Source organism: Apium graveolens, unplaced genomic scaffold (genome assembly GCF_009905375.1).
Source record: "Apium graveolens cultivar Ventura unplaced genomic scaffold, ASM990537v1 ctg9039, whole genome shotgun sequence".
NCBI classification, from domain to species: Eukaryota; Viridiplantae; Streptophyta; class Magnoliopsida; order Apiales; family Apiaceae; genus Apium; species Apium graveolens.
In genome coordinates, this window is record NW_027421687.1 from 1 (window position 1) to 12,403 (window position 12,403).

Sequence of the window (12,403 nt, forward strand, 5' to 3'; positions counted from 1 at the left end):
ATTGGGTGTTATTAAGGGAAATGGAAACTCGTGACAACCCGGATCCCCGACCCCGGATTTGGGGGTGTTACATAGGGTCTTAATATAATGGTGTCTATTCAACTTCTATCTCTTTTGTGGATGTCTAGTAGAATGGTACTCGTGCAACGAAAAATGCGTTTATCAGTTTCGTGTTATCTGATTAGTGTCATCACCATCACATGCTAAGGTTAAGAATGAAAAGGCTATTGAATGAAGTATTTAATGAAGTTAGAATCCCATGTTTGTCATATATAGTAATTCAACCTCAATTCTCTTAGTTAATATTATTTAGTATAATCTTTTAGTTTAATCAAAACCCAATTTGTTATTTGTTTTAGCATTGAGCGATAACCATACATTGTTGCATATGTGCATAAATTGAACTTAACCTAAACTAGTCTCTGTGGGAACGAATCTGATTTATATCTTATACTACTTGCAAACGCGTATACGTGCGTGAATATTAGGGCGTGTTTTCGCCCTAACAAGTTTTTGGCGCCGATGCCGGGGACTCGGTGTTAATTTTTAATTTATGTGATTGTCATCAGTGGTCATTAAAGTTCACTGACTCGGACTCTTTTACTATCACGGTTTATTTGTTTGTGTTTCAGGTACTCATTACAATGGGAGATCCAGCAGCACGAACGAAAGCCTTGATGGATTTTTCTCAACCCAAGATCAATGACATTCAATCTAGCATTGTCAGGCCAGCTATCACAGCTAATACCTTTGAGATCAAGCCTGGCATAATTCAATGGGTACAGAATTCAGTCCAGTTTGGGGGTTCTCCAACGGAAGATCCCAATACGCATATTAGGGATTTCATAGAGATCTGCGACACCTTCAGGTTCAATGGTGTTTATGAAGATGCTATTAAGCTAAAACTTTTCCCATTCTCTCTGAGAGACTAGGCTAAGAGCTGGTTACACTCTCTACTAGCTGGTTCGATTGCTACTTGGGAAGATCTTGCTCAAAAGTTTCTCACCAAATTCTTCCCTATGGCGAAGACAGCTGCATTCAGAAACGCTATTACTCAATTTGCGCAACAAATGGGAAAATCTTTGTGTGAAGCTTGGGAGAGCTACAAGGAGATGCTTAGGAAGTGTCCTCATCATGGAATGCCTGATTGGATGATCATCAATTGTTTTTACAATGGGTTGGGAGCACAGTCCAGACCCCTGCTCGATGCAGCAGCAGGTGGAGCATTATGGGCAAAGAGCTATGAGGAAGCTTATGATCTAATTAAACTGATGGTTGCTAATGAATATCAGTATCCAACCCAGAGATGTCCACAGGGTAAGGTAGCAGGAGTTCTTGAAGTGGATACAGCTACGGCTATCACTGCTCAACTAAAGGCGTTGTCTATAAAGATCGATTCTCTGGCTAACTATGGTGTTAAGAAGATAATTAGTGTTTGTGAGCTATGTGCAGGTTCGCATGCGACGGAGCAATGCGCTATATCTAGTGAATTAGCTCTGTTTATGAGCAACTTCTAGTGATCGCAGCAACTAGTTCCAGACACTTATCATCCTGACAACTGGAATCATCCTAACTTCAGCTGGAGCAATAATTAAAATGCGATGCAACAGCCGTTTCAGCAGTTTAGAAATAAGCTATTCAACCCTCCTGGTTTTTAGCAACAAATTACACCAAAACAACAAACTCTTGGTGCATGTCTATCTTCGAATGAATAATCTGAATTGGAGGAGTTGCGGATTATGTACAAAAACCGGGCTCTTATATGCCAAAGCCAGGTTGTTTCTATCAAGACTCTGGAGAACCAAATAGGGAAAATTGCTAATACCTTATTGAATCGACCACCAAGAACGCTTCCTAGTGATACAGAAACAAATCCAGGCAAGAGGGAAGTTGAAGAATAGGTGAACGCCATCACCTTAAGGTCTGGAAAGGTCGCAAGCCCCCAAATTCAGCAAGACGAAGAGCCTGAAAAATCTCAAGTTTTAGAAAATACAGTTGTGGCTGAAGAAGAAGTGCAGAAGGAAGCAGAGGTGGAACCAAGGACGACTACTATGGAACACACTCCTCCTGAGGATAATATAGGGGAGAAACATATCTATCCTCCACCTCCTTTTCCTAGAGGCTGCAGAAGAAAAAGCTGGACAAGCAGTTTGAGAAGTTTCTGGAGGTGTTCAAGAAAATTCATATCAACATACCTTTCGCTGAAGCTCTTGAACAGATGCCTAGCTATTCTAAATTTTTGAAAGGTATTCCCTCTCAGAAAGTGAAGCTTGATGACTTAGAGACTGTTGCTCTAACGGAGGAATGCAGTGTTGTACTGCAACAGAAGTTGCCTCCGAAGCTTAAAGATCCTGGAAGCTTCACTATTTTTTGCACCATCGAAAACTTGTCGTTCGACAAGTATTTATGTGATTTAGGAGCTAGCATCAATATGATGCCCTTATCTATCTTTAAGAAGCTTGGTCTGCCTGATCCGAAACCAACATACATGTCATTGCAACTAGCTGACCGTTTCATCACTTATCCACGAGGTATAGTGGAGGATGTCTTGGTCAAGGTGGATAAACTCTTCTTCCCTACTGACTTTATAATTCTTGACTTCGACGAAGATAATAAGATTCCCATTATCTTGGGAAGACCATTCTTGGCTATAGGCCAAACTATGATCGATGTGCAAAAAGGAGAGCTTTCGATGAAGGTTTACGATCAAAAGGTCACTTTTAATATGTTCAAGGAAATAAAGTTACCCACAGCTAAAGAGGAGTGCTTTAAAGTGGAGTGGCTCGACTCTGTAGTAAATTCAGAGCTTGAGCAATTGCCAAAGTCAGAGACCTTAGAGAGATCCTTAATGGGGAAATCATTTATTGATGATAAGGAATAAGCAGAGCAACTGCAGGTTTTGAATGCACCTTCGTGGATGAGGAAGTTGGATATGCCATTCGATTCTCTTGGGTTAGCAGAGCTGAAAATTTATCGGGAGCGTTTTGAACCATTTATTCAAGAAGCTCCCACACTTGAGCTCAACCAAAAGCCAGATCACTTGAGTTATTCATTCTTAGGTGCACCCCATGATAAGGGGTTGGGATATATTTTTGATGATGTAGAGAGTGGCTGGACCGATCTTCCAATGCCTACAGAGAGTTCTTCTCATGTGCAGCAGGTAGTTGATAGGAATGGTGTTGGTGATGAGCAGTACAGGCGAGTAATTAGGCCTATGGAGGCCATGCACGACATTCACCATCGTTTTGTTGCAGATTTGACACAGGCTTTGGGTACTGTTGTCCGAGACACTGGTGGCGAGGTTGATTGGCCACCTGATCCTCCACCCGAAGAGGGTGACTCTCCTGCTAATTAGGTATGCCTGAAATCCTTATTATTACCTTCAATGACGACATTGAAAAATTTTAAGTTTGGGGGTGATAATGTTAGGATTAGTAGTGTGTGTCCATATAGATTCATATTGTATATTTAGTTGTAGTTCATTCGTATTGTTGCATGATTGTTCATTTAGGACATATTTTTTTGTTTTTAAGTGATTTCATATAGTTGTATTTGCATGCATATTTAGCATGATCCATTAAGATGAACTATGATATTTGATAAGTTGATGTTGATTTAAGTGTAGTAATGACGAATAGAGGGATGTTTAAGTCCTAATGAATTGATTTACATGCCAGAAACAAATATTTTCATAAAGTCTTATAGGGTTGCTTTTAATCTAGTTCATGATCATACTTGTTTGTTGTTGAGATTTAATCACTTGGTTATATTTAGAATTTGTGATATTCTCGTAATGACGTAAAAACACTGATTTTTTTATCTGGAGAAAAACTTGGATTTCATTGCTAGTTATTGTAAGGCTAGGCGTCAAATGGCTAGTAGCCGGCTCATATTTTTATGAGTAGTCTAGGGTTGAATGAGATAAAGCGAAACGCACTCATTCAGAAAAGAAAAAAAAGAAAAAAAAAAGAAAAAAAAAGAAAAAAAAGAAAAAAAAATTATGAGTTTATGCATAATTGATCAAGAGTGAGCTCTTTAATACTCGAGTTATTAAGTTCTAGGGGACTTTGTGCCTAGTGACCTAAGCCTTTTATAGTCTGGGATCTGCCAACCTAACGCTCGCTACATGGGTATTATTGCATAAGTCTTTTGGGACCTCATTCATTGCGCGGTCAAATAAGCATCTTTGTTATGTGTTCAAAAATAGTGTGAATCCTTGTATAACTCTAGTAGAAAGGAGGTGTTGTGAGTCATAATACGTTTATTTTCTATTCTGTTTATAAACTTTTGATTGTTTCGTGATAGATAAGTTATGGTTATTGATCTAGTATCGAGAGATATCTGTTAAGCATTCCACACACGCACGTTTCTGGTTTGTGAGTTGGTTTGTGGGATTTATTCGAGCTCTGTTTAAGTCATTGCATTCTTAGAGGCATTGGCTTATTCATTTGGTTATGGTTATTCTGAGAGGATCGATTGCATTATCATGTAGTTACATTCACGTAGTTGCATTCATGCATTAGGTTTGTTTTGTAGTTCTGAGTCTGTTTATGCTTGAGGACAAGCATCGATTCAAGTTTGGGGGTGTGATAAGTGGATTTTATATCCACTTGGAACGCTTTATTACAAGCTTAAGTTGGTATTTTGGACTCAAGTTGTTGGTATTTTGATGTGTTTTTGTGTTATTGTATTTCAGGTATCAATTAAAGGAAGAAAGGAGCTTTTAAAGGAAATATGATAAAATGTGATCAGATTTGGAAGCCAAGACCATTTTCAAGTTGTATAGAATCTCGTTAGCTTCGCGTGGGCAGTTGAATCGCCTAATTCTGACGAGTAGAACTCAAGTTATGGCCAAAACAAGATTCATCAGAATTTTTCCAGACAGGCTTTAGGCGCCCGCCTGCTGGAGTGCCGCACGGCCGCGCGCTGATGCGCGGCTGACTTCGCTGATTTTACTGAAAAAGCCTTTTTGAGTGGAATTTGACGGTTTTAAGGGTCCAAGTCCAATATGGGCTTATATATACTTAAAAAAGGGTTTTCATCATCCGGGAAGATTGGGATACCAAGGAGAAGGCCTAAAAGCACAGAACAACTCTGAAAAAGAAGATGTTGTTTTCAACTTGTGATTCTTTGAATTAGTTGTAACTTTAGATGCTCGTTTTCATTCTTGTTGAACCTAGATCTCGTTTATTCATATTTTAATTATTATTCAGTTTATTAAGACCTTGTTTATACCATGCTTTCATTGGAACCCATGGTGACGATGAGTTCGATTATGAACTAATCGTTATTATGGGATTCTAGCGGATTTACTTATGGATTTCAATAGTTAATTGTTTTGATATCTTGGTGTGTGGTGATTGATTGATATCCTAGTATTGATTGTGTTTATCCATCTTATGTGCGTAGCTAACATATAAGATAGTTTGTTAATCTCTTTTGAAGTGACAGTGTATCTTGAGATTTAGAACTTGCCATGCTAGCATAGGTTCATGTATTGTATGTATGCATGATTAGTGGGTAACTCTAACCATTTTACTTGTCCTATGTAATCATTATGGATAACTTATGCTTAAATCGTTATGTTGTCAAATTCTGTAGACATATAGGGTCTCGATATAATTGGTGCCCATTCATCTTCTATCTCTTTTGTGGATGTCTGGTAGAATGGTACTCATGCAACGAAAGTTGGCGTTTATCAGTTTCGTGTTATCTGATTAGTGTCATCACCATCATATGCTAAGTTTAAGAATGAAAAAATTATTGAATGAAGTATTTAATGAAGTTAGAATCCCATATTTGTCATATATAGTAATTCAACCTCAATTCTCTTAGTTATTGTTATTTAGTATAATCTCTTAGTTTAATCAAAACCCAATTTGTTATTTGTCTTAGCATTGAGCGATAACCATACATTGTTGCATAGGTGCATAAATTGAACTTAACCTAAACCAGTCTCTATGGGAACGAATCTAATTTATATCTTATACTACTTGTGAACGCGTATAATTGTGTGAATATTAGCGCTTGTTTTCGCCCTAACAGTGATTGGGCCATACTCTTCCGTAGGCCTTTTTGCAAAGTATCAGATGGTAGACCTGGTAGCATTAGGCTAACTGATGAGGAGGAGGTGGCCTATCAAGCCCTCATTTCAGATGACGGAAAATCAGACACTTGGACCCTTTTAGTGGAGTTCTTGTTGAAGAAAGTTGGTCTCTCTCGGGCCAGTGATAAGGGTAACTTTATCTGCGCAACCATTTCATTTCTTCTTTTTTTTTGCAACTTTATTACTTCCAGAACTTTAACACTTTTCTTCTTCTTCTTTCAGCTTGCAAGGCCATTAACAACATCAACAGGCCTAAGGAAGGAGAATCTGGCCTCCAGAAGAGTGCCAAGCTGAATAAAGACCCCAGGAGCAAGCCTGATGCTCCTTCCTTTCTTAGGCCCCACATCCCGGTGGTGGAGCTGGGGGATGATGTGGATCCGCCACTTAAGGCACACTCTTTTAGGCCCAACTGGGGCTTTAAGAGGATGGATACGGTGGTTGGATACACCAAACATGCCAAGGACTGGTCGTATCACTCTATCACTCCCCACGACTCCACTGATATTGACACGGGGAATGACATTGAGTTTATTGAGCTTCTGGGTTCTCAGGCCCAAGCTACGGTAATATCCCTTTCTTTTCTCTTCAAATTCTAACTTTCCTATTTTTATAAACTTGTGCTAAATCATGTTTCTTTGTGCAGAGAAACACCTACTTCCAGGTGGCCCTTCATCAGGCTAGATCCTGGAAGGGGAATTCAGATGAGTTTGAGAGGGAGATGGAGAAATGGAAGGAGATAGCCGAGGTCCTGGGGAAGAAGCTGGAGACGAAGGGGGAGGAGCTGTCTAAGGCTCATTCCGAGCTGGTTAAGCTTAGGAGCGATAAGGAAACCATCATTGATAATTACATGGATTCTGATAAATTCAAGAATCTCATGGAGATTCATGATGAGGGTCTTTATTCCCTACAATTTACCCAGGGATGGGATGCGACCGTGAAGGCGGTTTCTGAGAGGCATTCGGGCTTAGTTGATCCTAAGGACTTTATAAGTCATGAGCAGCCTGAGATGGAGGATATCTTTGATGCCCTCTTTGACTCCCCCCATCCTGATGATCGCATCCTGAATCCCAGCGCTACCTCACCTCCTGCTTCTCCCGCGAAGGATGCTGAGAAGGAAGGTGCTGAGAAGGAGTAGGGGAAAGAAGGCTCCAACGTGGAGGAGTAGTTTCCTTATATTTGTTGTCTTTATTCATAACTTATTGTATCCTGAACGCGTTTGTACTCAAAACTTGTTACCCTTCGGGGTTTATTTATGCTATTTTCTTCTTCATATCCTTTCCCTTTAATTTTTCAGCACTTTTTTTAAGTATTAGGCTTTTAAGGAGGACGTTCAATAACTTATACTACTTGGTCCTTTGAGTTGTGCAGCAAGCACTCCATATGATGGAAGAATCCTTGAAGTCTTCTTCTTTTAATGATCAAAGCATGATTTTTGTTCAAATCACACAAAGTATTATCACAACTTCAATGTCCAAAGGTTGAAATAATTTCAAACTTATTAATATAAAGTCTGGTTCTCCAAAACTTTACATGGTATGGGTTCGACCCTTAACAATCATGAATTAAAATGTAAATCCTACTGGAATTAGAATATAAAATCCTACACAAGCAAAGCTTTAAGGTGCTTTTTAACCTTTTTACCACTATAGCATGCATAGGCTATAGGTAGTAAACTTTCAGGTTTTGAGCATGCCAAGTCTGAGGAACTTCTTCTCCTTCCATGGTCTCCAGTTTATAAGTTCCTCTTCCTTGAACGCTCCTAACCTTATATGGCCCTTCCCGATTTGGGGCGATCTTTTCTTTATGCCCTACTACAGAGGCTTCCACTTTTCTAAGGACCAAATCTCCTTGCCTGAAGAATCTTTCCTTAACCCTTAGGTTGTTGTAGAACGAAGCTTTTTTCTGATATTCCACTACCTTCGCATTTGCCTCATCTCGTACTTCATCAATTAGATCCAAGGCTAATCTTTGCCCTTCCTAATTTTCTTCAGCGTGAAAGGCTTGGATCCTGGGAGACGAATGTGATATCTCCACGGGAACAACCGCTTCTTCCCCATATGCCAACATAAAAGGAATGGCTCCGGTAGTGACTCTACAATTAGTTTTGTAAGCCCAAAGTATTGGGAGTATTTCGTCCACCCAATTATTCCTAGATTTTCGATCCTCTTCTTTAGTTCATCCAGGATTATTCGATTCGCCACTTCCGCTTGCCCATTGGATTGTGGGTGAGCCACGGAGGTAAACCGCAACTCAATTTCATTCTTCTCACAATACTTCTTGAATTTCTCATTGTTGAACTGCGTTCCATTATCGGTAACTAGGATACGGGGAAATCCATATCAGCACATGATATTTTCCCATATGAATTGTGCAACCTGTTTAGTTGTGATCTTGGCCAAAGGCTTGGCTTCATTCCATTTAATAAAGTAATCAATGGCTACAATTAGGAACTTTCTTTGTGTCTTGGCCATGGGAAAAGGCCCAAGTATATCCATTCCCCATATAGCAAAGGGGATGGGAGAGTTAATGGAAGTCAACATCTCGGGGGGTTGTCGAATAATAGGTGTGTGTTTCTGACAACGATCACACTTCTTCACATATTCTCTGGCATCAACTATCATCTCTGGACAATAGAAGCCTAAATGGGTTATCTTATGAGCCAGTGCTCTGCCCCCCAAATGTTTCCCACAGATACCTTCATGTACTTCTTCAAGATCCAAGCGTGCCTCATTGGGCCTGAGACATCTTAAGTAAGGAACCACATAAGATCTTTTGTACAAAATCCCGTCGATCAAGGAGTACCTCAGTGTTCGAACAACCAACTTTTATGCTTCATTCACAACGTTTGGCATCCAAGCTGTTTGAATATGGGCCTTAATAGGATCTATCCATGACGTCCCCATCTCTATAGGAGCTACAAGCTTAACATCAATGCTCCGTGTTCTCAAAACACAGAAGTATACTTTGAAGCAAACTTTGACAACGCATCTGCCTTAGCATTTTCCTCCCTTAGGATATGCTCAACATGGCATTCATCGAATTGAGTCATCACAGACCTTACTAGGCAGACATTCTTAGCCATTGTATCATCCCTCGCCTCAAACTCTCCATTGACCTGGGATATGACAAACTTCGAGTCCCCACAGACTTTTATGTTCTTGACTCTTAGTGTCCCTGCTAGGCCGAGACCAGCTATTAGGGCTTCATATTCTGCTTCAGTATTCGTAGTTGGGAAGTCTAGCTTCATAGTATATTCAATCAAAAATCCATCAGGGCTTTGAAAAACGAGCCCCACTCCACTTGAATTTATTTTTGATGCCCTATCAAAATAGAGAACCCAATATTCCTTTTCCTTAACATCCTTCTCTTTGTCCCCTTTATCACCTTCTGTGTTTGGAGGTATAGTATCTTCCTGCCCCCCGACTTCTTGGTTGGGTATGGTACATTCTATCATGAAGTCGACCAATGCCTGGGCTTTTATTGCCGTTCATGGCTTGTACTTGATGTCAAATTCTCCTAACTCTATTGCCCACTTAATCAGCCTCCCACTAGCCTTGGGACAATGAATAATATTTCTCAATGGTTGATTTGTTAACACTTCAATCGTATGAGCTCGTAAGTAAGGTCGCAACTTCCTTGAGGCCATTACCAAGGCTAAAGCAAACTTCTCAATGGTTGAATAGTTCAACTCAGCTCCGTGCAGGATTTTGCTAACATAGTATACGAGTTTATGGACTTGAAGTTCCTCCTCGACCAATACAGCAATTTCTTTTCTTCAAGATGAGATTTGCACATCGAACATGGAAATCACAAAATGGATATCAATTTGATATTGATATTCCGAATTAAATTCTACTAAAGAAAATGATAAATTATATATACGGAGATACCTATTTGTGGACCGTTTTATTAGTGAGAAATATTTGATGTAAGATTATCGATTGTTCCAATACCCAGAGCTTTTATTCCAAGTTTATAATCACTTGTTCATCCCATACTTATTTATTCTTCTTTTAGTTTGATATCCAAATAGCCAAAACATTGATTTTCATTCTTTCTTTGGCTATGATGTTGGGATTTTGTGCTAGTAGTTTGAAACTGGCTAGCTATATATGTCATTATGAGTAACTAGTTAATTGTTCTAGTTAGTTAAAATTTTAACTATACAATGAAAATCTAGCTAATCCTCCGAGCTACTTGTGTGACAAACTAATTGAGCTGGTCATTTTGCTCAGTTGGTTGTTAATACTTCTTAAAATCGGCTAGTTATCGTTTCACTAGTTCAGTTTTTTCAATCAAATTGTTTAGCGAATTTACAATGCATTTTATATGCAGTGATGTAGAATGATGAAATTTTCAACAGATAACTTAATTGAGACCTAATCAGGTCGTTCGCTAAACTAGAATTCTTATCTAGTTTTGACAAACTTGGTGTCGCTTGGATATTTTATTATTCATTCATATAACGAAGATTCGTTCAAAATCATAAATAACTGAACAACAAACGACTTCATTTTTTTATCTATCACGGAGTAAGATTCCTTTTTCAGATTGACATTATTAATAAGACCTTATTGGTTGAATTTCTCGTCAATAAAATTATTCAAATTTTCCTTTTATTATTCAAGAGGAAAAGTTTTCGTTCAATTTAGGAATCTTATTAAGATTGTCTGTATAATATTTGTATCAAGCAATCATTGCTTTATATTATCATAATACCATGAGAAGAACAAGCCCAGTGCTAACATAGCTATTGGTTTGGACTATGAGGTTGATGCATCTCACAAGTAAAGTAATGTTGATAAGGGAAATGAAAGTGTGAACAAAGAAGTTCACGTGGTACTCAAAAAGATGAATGCACCCTTATTCAAAGATTGTGAGGTGAAATTCAATGAATAGGAGCTTATCATCAGGTAAGAAATTGTAGATGAAGATGAAGAAAAGAAGAATCCCAAATCCACTCTCAGTACTGAATGTGAGAAGAAGCCTGAAGCAAGTCCAGTTATCAACACCATTAAGTGAGATCAAGAATGAAAGCACTAGAAAAAAAGAACAGAAATGGAAAGATAGGTTTCAATAAATGTAACAATTATGCTTATGTTTTAGATGCTCCCAGAAAGCAGTTTTAAAGATGTGGCTCAACAAATCATCTAACCTAACTTTGTAAAAGTATTGTTGGTGAGCCAATGTATGGAGCTTGCAAATACAATGAGGCTCAAACAAATGACCTCTACTCTTTTTGTAACAAGTTTTATTGCATTCCGTGTAATACGAAAGTTATGACCAGCTGTCATAAGTTGAGAAAGGATCTAAAGGAAGTTAACTTTAGATCTGTGATCAAAGAAGAAAATGTAATAAAACTAAGAATGTTATTTTTTTAATGTTCAAGTTCTACTTCTGATAACTCTATCAAGAAGAAGAGAGTGCCCAACACTGCTTGGGTAGATAAACACATTTAAACCTCATTGTGCCCAACACTGCTTGACACCCATCTCTACAACATCCATATCTCCATCTACTCCTTCCACCACTTCAACTCTTCAAGTTCAAGCTTTACAAGGCCAAATCAATGAACTACAGGCATCTAATGCATCTCTCACAGCTCACATCTTTGGTCAAAATCCAACAATAAGACATCAAGTCCTTGATCGACTCCAAAAAATATTTTCAAATGCAGGCAGGTATGTCTTTGGGATCTATCACTTGTGCTTTGAAGGTCCCTCTACAAGAAACTCCTCAAATGCTATCAATATTTGTATTCAGTAATTGTATTACTTGAGTCTGTAAAAATGTTTAGTAGATTAGACTAGGAGATTTTTCTATAAACAGTTTTCAAGCTAAGGAATAAATTTTGAAATAAGGTCAAATCCTGATCATGCCTCAGAGAAAAGTGTAGCAGCTTGGAGTTGAATAATGTTGTTCTAGGAAAAATGTTCTAAGTCAAGATATGGACAAGTCACAGATCAAGGGATATCGAGAAGTCCAAAATGAATTGTAGAGAAGTCTTAAGAGATATTAACAAGTCATTTCTGCATGAAGAGATCTCAAAAATCGACCAGTCAAATGAAGATGTAGACTACTGGAGATATCGACAAGTCAATACCTCATGTAGAGATCTCAGAGATATCGACAAGTCAAAATATGTAGGTAGAGATCTCAGAGATATCGACAAGTCGGTTCTTCATGTAGAGTTCCCCAATATGTCGACAAATCAAATCTTCATATGGAGAACTCAAGATATCGACAAGTCAAAAGCCTAGATCGAGAACTACAGATGTCGAAAAGTTACCCTACATA

General features: G+C 38.6%; 1 non-coding gene across 1 annotated transcript; it reads right to left on the reverse strand.

Annotated features, from left to right (window-relative positions):
- Positions 1–1,034: 1,034 nt before the first annotated feature.
- Positions 1,035–1,141, reverse strand: LOC141705567 (small nucleolar RNA R71). The gene has a single exon (XR_012568399.1). It is a non-coding gene; the product is annotated as a small nucleolar RNA R71 (small nucleolar RNA).
- Between the last annotated feature and the right edge of the window lie 11,262 nt (positions 1,142–12,403).